The sequence below is a fragment of the Salmo salar genome, unplaced genomic scaffold, assembly GCF_965601325.2.
Source record: "Salmo salar unplaced genomic scaffold, fSalSal1 ptg000424l, whole genome shotgun sequence".
NCBI lineage: Eukaryota > Metazoa > Chordata > Actinopteri > Salmoniformes > Salmonidae > Salmo > Salmo salar.
This window is the reverse complement of record NW_027675384.1, coordinates 282,244-290,574: the sequence shown is the minus strand read 5'-3', so window position 1 is coordinate 290,574 and position 8,331 is coordinate 282,244. Positions and strand designations below refer to the sequence as shown.

General features: G+C 40.8%; 1 long non-coding RNA gene across 1 annotated transcript; it reads right to left on the bottom strand.

Moving 5' to 3' along the window:
* Positions 1 to 328: 328 nt before the first annotated feature.
* LOC145876014 (uncharacterized) lies at positions 329 to 3,929 on the bottom strand. Its single transcript, XR_014391398.1, has 3 exons — positions 3,843 to 3,929; positions 3,381 to 3,437; positions 329 to 1,446 (listed from the first exon to the last, which is right to left on the bottom strand). It is a non-coding gene; the product is annotated as an uncharacterized LOC145876014 (long non-coding RNA).
* Positions 3,930 to 8,331: the final 4,402 nt, after the last annotated feature.

Here is an 8,331-nt window from a genome sequence, read left to right as displayed (position 1 = left end):
TCATATGGGAGACAAGCCTATACACAATCTATATATACACATACCATTTACCACATAGAAGACTCATATGGGAGACAAACCTATACACAATCTATATATACACATACCATTTACCACATAGAAGATTCATATGGGAGACAAGTCTATACACAATCTATATACACATGTACCATTTACCACATAGAAGATTCATATGGGAGACAAGTCTATACACAATCTATATATACACATACCATTTACCACATAGAAGAGTCATATGGGAGACAAGTCTATACACAATCTATATACACATGTACCATTTACCACATAGAAGATTCATATGGGAGACAAGTCCATACACAATCTATATATACACATGTACCATTTACCACATAGAAGACTCATATGGGAGACAAGTCTATACACAATCTATATATACACATACCATTTACCACATAGAAGAGTCATATGGGAGACAAGTCTATACACAATCTATATACACATGTACCATTTACCACGCAGAAGCTAAATATTTTTACAATTTAATTATAGGTAAACATTTTTCTTATATTCCAGGATTTATCTAAATATTCCACAAACGGAAATACACAATGGACAAAAAAAACATTTCAATTTCTCCTCATCACTCATCACATACTGCCAGGGTATATCTGGTGGTCTTTCTGGAATAAGAGCAAGCGTATATCATGGTAGAAAAGGAAATAGAGGATTAAATCAGTTTAATTCTCTATTTCTTTAAGGTCACAATAGTTACATAGTCTTTCCTCCATTTCACCACAATACTGACCTGTATCAATACTCAGAGAAAATATCCCTGATCTTACCTGTTTCAATACTCAGAGGCAATATCCATGATCGTACCTGTTTCAATACACAGAGACAATATCCCTGAAATAATCTGTTTCAATACTCAGAGACAATATCCCTGATCTGACCTGTTTCAATACTCAGAGACAATATCCCTGATCTGACCTGTTTCAATACTCAGAGGAAATATCCCTGATCTGAACTGTTTCAATACGCAGAGACAATATCCCTGATCTGAACTGTTTCAATACGCAGATGAAATATCCCTGATCTGAACTGTTTCAATACGCAGAGACAATATCCCTGATCTGACCTGTTTCAATACGCAGAGGCAATATCCCTGATCTGACCTGTTTCAATACACAGAGACAATATCCCTGATCTTCCCTGTGCACATAGAGATCTCTTGCTTTTAGGTAGGTTATACATAATATATCTCTCACACACCAATTCACCCTGAATCAAACAAAAGGTTCTCAATTTGGGTTTATGATTCATCTCCTCCACCCATCTTTTTTTCATGTCGCATCAACAGTTGTTTTTTAATCATATCTATGTCTCCCTTCATTTGGTTTTGGTACAGATGTTCATAGTTACACTGTTGAAAAAGCTCAGACATTTCAGTTGCCCAGGCTTCCCCTATGGATAGATAAATACAATAATCATGAAAAAAGTCATTGATGAAAGAGACTTCAACTAGGACTATAAAATAATGAAGAAACAGTTTAACATTTTGTTATTTTATGGCTTATATTTCTTGTAGAAGTTGATAAATAACACCTGGGGACAAAAACGCCTACATCTTCTGACAAAAAGTGTTAAAATGCATAACATTCCCTTTCAGGATCCATATTTTGGTGTTTATAAGGTAAAGGACACCTGATATTTAAAGCCTTTTTGAATCCACATTTTACACTAAATAAGAACTGATTTTTCCCGGGGACAGAAAAGACACCACATGGTAGGAATGACTCAGCAGCACTCCTACACTAGTTTAGTGGATTCCAAATGTTCCCTCTACTTTATTCTAGATTATTGACCTGAAATACTCACTTTACTTGGAAACTGAGTTGCAGTTTAGAGGTTAAACTATGAGCTGCTCTGTCATCTCAAAATGACCCTGTACAGATACTTTCTTATATTCAGTTTCAACTGTAGTCAAGGAGTCACCCTTCATATAACAACAGTAACCAGAGGGTGGAGCTAACAGTCAGTTTCAACTGTAGTCAAGGTGTCACCCTTCATATAACAACAGTAACCAGAGGGTGGAGCTAACAGTCAGTTTCAACTGTAGTCAAGGTGTCACCCTTCATATAACAACAGTAACCAGAGGGTGGAGCTAACAGTCAGTTTCAACTGTAGTCAAGGAGTCACCCTTCATATAACAACAGTAACCAGAGGGTGGAGCTAACAGTCAGTTTCAACTGTAGTCAAGGAGTCACCCTTCATATAACAACAGTAACCAGAGGGTGGAGCTAACAGTCAGTTACAACTGTAGTCAAGGAGTCACCCTTCATATAACAACAGTAACCAGAGGGTGGAGCTAACAGTCAGTTTCAACTGTAGTCAAGGTGTCACCCTTCATATAACAACAGTAACCAGAGGGTGGAGCTAACAGTCAGTTTCAACTGTAGTCAAGGTGTCACCCTTCACATAACAACAGTAACCAGAGAGTGGGGCTAACAGTCAGTTTCAACTGTAGTCAAGGTGTCACCCTTCACATAACAACAGTAACCAGAGGGTGGGGCTAACAGTCAGTTTCAACTGTAGTCAAGGTGTCACCCTTCACATAACAACAGTAACCAGAGGGTGGGGCTAACAGTCAGTTTCAACTGTAGTCAAGGTGTCACCCTTCATATAACAACAGTAACCAGAGGGTGGGGCTAACAGTCAGTTTCAACTGTAGTCAAGGAGTCACCCTTCACATAACAACAGTAACCAGAGGGTGGAGCTAACAGTCAGTTTCAACTGTAGTCAAGGTGTCACCCTTCATATAACAACAGTAACCAGAGGGTGGGGCTAACAGTCAGTTTCAACTGTAGTCAAGGAGTCACTCTTCACATAACAACAGTAACCAGAGGGTGGAGCTAACAGTCAGTTTCAACTGTAGTCAAGGTGTCACCCTTCACATAACAACAGTAACCAGAGGGTGGGGCTAACAGTCAGTTACATGAGACAGCAGTAACGTGACATTGTTCTGAATCTTGCTTAAAAAATGTTATAGTCCTTCTTCAAGACATCTCTCTTACATTATTTTAGCTAAACTTATAATTTACTGGAAATCAGGTTTAGTTGTGTTTTTCCCCTGTAAGGTGTGTACGTGCTGGATAAGAACCAAAGGATGAGAAACCCTGAGATAAACATAAAACCATATAATGTAAAAGCTCCTCCACCATCTTTACCAGACGTTTTACTGATAACATGTAGACCTACTGATTAGTTTCCACTTTGAAAACTGCTGTCTGTCAGCAACTCAGCTCAAGTAGCAGTTCTACTAACTAGTAATATATCATTCCTGGTATTCATTCACATACTCTGTCATTTAGAATGAATTATTGTTCATAAATACTTACTTTATTTGTCAGTATTGTCCATATAGTGTTTTCTGCTCTGTCATCTCAAAATGGATCCTGTACAAAATCACATATTTACTTTCAGTCACCTCCTGGGTGGTGCAGTGGTCTAAACCACCCCATCTGAACAGTTTCTCACCAACTGGCCACCTGGTCTATAGAGACTAAATGACTATACACTCTACGCTGCACACCACATCAACGGGGATGTGGTGGAGGGTAAACCCACGTAAACGCGCTTACGCACCTTTTTATTTGTAAAATAGCGTTTACTCAACTTTGTATTTTGTTAATTATCGTTTACCACTTCTTATGCGTTTCCAGCGTTAAGCCTAAATTCCATCGTGGAAAACGGGCCCAGGTTGGTCAGCATGATAAAGAATCATATCTCAAGCCTACTCTGTCTATTGAATGTCTGACTACGACCTAACTTTATAATAGTTATATGTAGCCAAGACTTACCAGAGTCTGTACGTCTGTCCTTCAAATCAACACATTTATCCTGCTTCTAATGTTGCAGAGAAATGTGCGCTACAGTTTCTACAGTCATTTTGAAATGACGTGGACTACACAGTTACTTTCACTTTCATATGAGGAAATCACGTCCCTTCTGACGTCACCGGTGTATGGGTAAATAATGATGACAGAAGAGATCTACTAACTAGTAATAATATGTAATTCCAGGTATTCATTATCTTACTCTGTCCTTTATTGTTCAGAAATACTTTATTTGTACTTCTCTCCATATAGTGTGTTTTCCTCTTTTGTCATCTCACCATGGATCCTGCACTCAGCCGTCTCCCCACCCTGATAATAAAGTGTTTTATTGGTATCTTCCACTAGATGGCAGTAAACACCTGCTGTAACTAGACTTTACAACAGCATTCCTTATTCATAAAGGCAGTGTCTCAAAGGAGGAGTGCTGAATCAGGATCAGGTCCCCCTCTCCATGTAACCTGATTCATTATGATCTAGGATCAGGTCCCCCCTCTCCATGTAATCTGATTCATTATGATCTAGGATCAGGTCCCCCCTCTCCATGTAATCTGATTCATTATGATCTAGGATCAGGTCCCCCCTCTCCATGTAATCTGATTCATTATGATCTAGGATCAGGTCCCCCTCTCCTTGTAATCTGATTCATTATGATCTAGGATCAGGTCCTCCTCTCCATGTAATCTGATTCATTATGATCTAGGATCAGGTCCCCCCTCTCCATGTAATCTGATTCATTATGATCTAGGATCAGGTCCTCCTCTCCATGTAATCGGATTCATTATGATCTAGGATCAGGTCCCCCCTCTCCATGTAATCTGATTCATTATGATCTAGGATCAGGTCCCCCCTCTCCATGTAATCTAATTCATTATGATCTAGGATCAGGTCCTCCTCTCCATGTAATCTGATTCATTATGATCTAGGATCAGGTACCTCCTCTACATGTAATCTGATTCATTATGATCTAGGATCAGGTCCTCCTCTCCATGTAATCTGATTCATTATGATCTAGGATCATGTCCCCCCTCTCCATGTAATCTGATTCATTATGATCTAGGATCAGGTCCCCCCCTCCTCTCCATGTAATCTGATTCATTATGATCTAGGATCAGGTCCCCCCTCTCCATGTAATCTGATTCATTATGATCTAGGATCAGGTCCCCCCTCTCCATGTAATCTGATTCATTATGATCTTGGATCAGGTCCCCTCCTCTCCATGTAATCTGATTCATTATGATTGTTTTGTCTAATGTCTCTTTATATTCATATAGCCTGGGGGAAATGTAGCTGTATTGAAATGACCTTGTTTTATAACCTTCTTTGTTGCTCAGTGGTACTTCAGTTGTCCTGACCATGTCCAAATCTTTCACACAGTAATGCTCCAGCATCCACTCAGAGCTTATGCATCTAATGCATTCCTCAAATACTGCAGAGTTGTTAAGCAAGTCCCTGAGATCGTCATGTTGAACCATATTTATTTGTCAGATGAAACCTGAGGGGATCACTGTAGTGGGTCATAAATGCATCCAAAATGGTTCTGAGGTCCTCAACAATGTTATTCTGTACCGTAGCTGGGATGCAGTGTTCTTTCCTGATTTACTAAATAAAAAGACAGGTATTGTTTTAGAGACCTTCAATTAGCTGCTCAGTGTTGATCTCTGTGGCTTGAACATATTCAGCCTCTGGCAGACTCTCTACATCACTCATGTCATCTTCAATGGGATCAGTCCCAGTCTCAAATTCATCATGAGGACAATTCTCATCTAAGTTGGTGCTTAAAATCTCTGTGTGGTTTTGGTAGATGTGTGACCGATAGATGCTGAAACATCTATTTGTTTTCCCCACACCCATTAACTCCACAGGTCATTACAACATGTGGTTCATGCTGCTGATAGAGGACAATATGTGTGAGTAGTCTGGACACAGAGGAAGGAGGCTCGTTGCGAAGTGGACAGTTGAATAGAGTTGGCATTCTGCAGACAGATTGTGAACCTTGGAATGATGGGATGGAATCATGGAGATCATTGGTACTCAGCCACTTGCAGACATCATCAAGGGACCAGTCTTCCACAGCCACACTCTAATTCAAGTTGACACTAAAAGCAGAAGTGAAATGTATCAGTGTTGAGGCTAAAACAAAACCTCTCCTACTCTTTCCAGACAACCACCTTTCCTCCTAATGTGTATTCATGGTTGTTCTATAACGAAGCAGAGCTTGTCAGGAAAGGTGAAGATGTCCGTCTCTTATTTATCTGACTCCATATTTCTTAGTTTGGGACATGATGGGATTCTGCAGTCCCACATTTAAGTGTTCAGATAATATGATGGTCCAAATGGGGCATTAAGTTCTTCTTTCATGTCGACCCAAGTTGGCCTATTAGAGTTGTCAATAAAGAGCCTATCAGGGCAGTTATAAAGTCTTCTTGATATAATTACATGTTAGGGAGCTTTAATCCACCTTCTAAGTCTTTGTCTGTAAACTAGCTTGGTTCATCCTGGCCCTTTTAATAGTCCAGATTAATCATGTTGTCTCTGGTGTTAAAGGTGTAGGCAGGTATGGACATTGGAAACATGCTGCTGACGTCTTTCAGTTTAGGAGCTGTAACCATCTTTATAACATGTGTCCGTCATTCAGTTTAGGAGCTGTAACCATCTTTATAACATGTGTCGTACCCCACAATGAGATCTGTAGTTTTTCCCAGTTTTTTCAACTGAAGTTGAATTTTGTTCCTCCTTGAGGACTGTCATAGTGATGGTCAACATACCTAGATATCTACCTCTGATGGGAGCAGATCTCACTCCTGGCTGTGGCTGATGGTCAACATACCTAGATATCTACCTCTGATGTGAGCAGATCTCACTCCTGGCTGTGACTGATGGTTAACATAGGTTACCTAGATATCTACCTCTGATGTGAGCAGATCTCACTCCTGGCTGTGGCTGATGGTTAACATAGGTTACCTAGACATCTACCTCTGATGTGAGCAGATCTCACTCCTGGCTGTGACTGATGGTCAACATAGTCTACCTAGATATCTACCTCTGATGGGAGCAGATCTCACTCCTGGCTGTGACTGATGGTTAACATACCTAGATATCTACCTCTGATGGGAGCAGATCTCACTCCTGGCTGTGACTGATGGTCAACATAGTCTACCTAGATATCTACCTCTGATGGGAGCAGATCTCACTCCTGGCTGTGACTGATGGTCAACATACCTAGATATCTACCTCTGATGGGAGCAGATCTCACTCCTGGCTGTGACTGATGGTTAACATAGGTTACCTAGATATCTACCTCTGATGGGAGCAGATCTCACTCCTGGCGGGGACTGATGGTCAACATAGTCTACCTAGATATCTACCTCTGATGGGAGCAGATCTCACTCCTGGCTGTGACTGATGGTTAACATAGGTTACCTAGATATCTACCTCTGATGTGAGCAGATCTCACTCCTGGCTGTGGCTGATGGTTAACATAGGTTACCTAGATATCTACCTCTGATGGGAGCAGATCTCACTCCTGGCTGTGACTGATGGTCAACATAGTCTACCTAGATATCTACCTCTGATGGGAGCAGATCTCACTCCTGGCTGTGACTGATGGTTAACATACCTAGATATCTACCTCTGATGGGAGCAGATCTCACTCCTGGCTGTGACTGATGGTCAACATACCTAGATATCTACCTCTGATGGGAGCAGATCTCACTCCTGGCTGTGACTGATGGTTAACATACCTAGATATCTACCTCTGATGGGAGCAGATCTCACTCCTGGCTGTGGCTGATGGTTAACATAGGTTACCTAGATATCTACCTCTGATGGGAGCAGATCTCACTCCTGGCTGTGACTGATGGTCAACATAGTCTACCTAGATATCTACCTCTGATGGGAGCAGATCTCACTCCTGGCTGTGACTGATGGTCAACATAGTCTACCTAGATATCTACCTCTGATGGGAGCAGATCTCACTCCTGGCTGTGACTGATGGTCAACATAGTCTACCTAGATATCTACCTCTGATGGGAGCAGATCTCACTCCTGGCTGTGACTGATGGTCAACATAGTCTACCTAGATATCTACCTCTGATGTGAGCAGATCTCACTCCTGGCTGTGACTGATGGTCAACATAGTCTACCTAGATATCTACCTCTGATGTGAGCAGATCTCACTCCTGGCTCTGAGGTGATTTAACTTTAGTGATATCTGATTGGAGAGGGTGTATTCTATCTAACTGCACATGACTACTGGAGTAATGGATATTTATTATTTTATTTTTTTCTCTCAGTTTTGCTGTTTTTACCTGCAGTAAAGGCAGTGAGCTCCTTGTTGTTTCTTGGTCTGGCAGTTATCTTTGTTATGTTATACTATTGTCACTGAATCATTTAAATCAATATGGAGGTCTGACAGTTATCTTTGAGTGAGAATAGTGTCAGCATAACAATCATT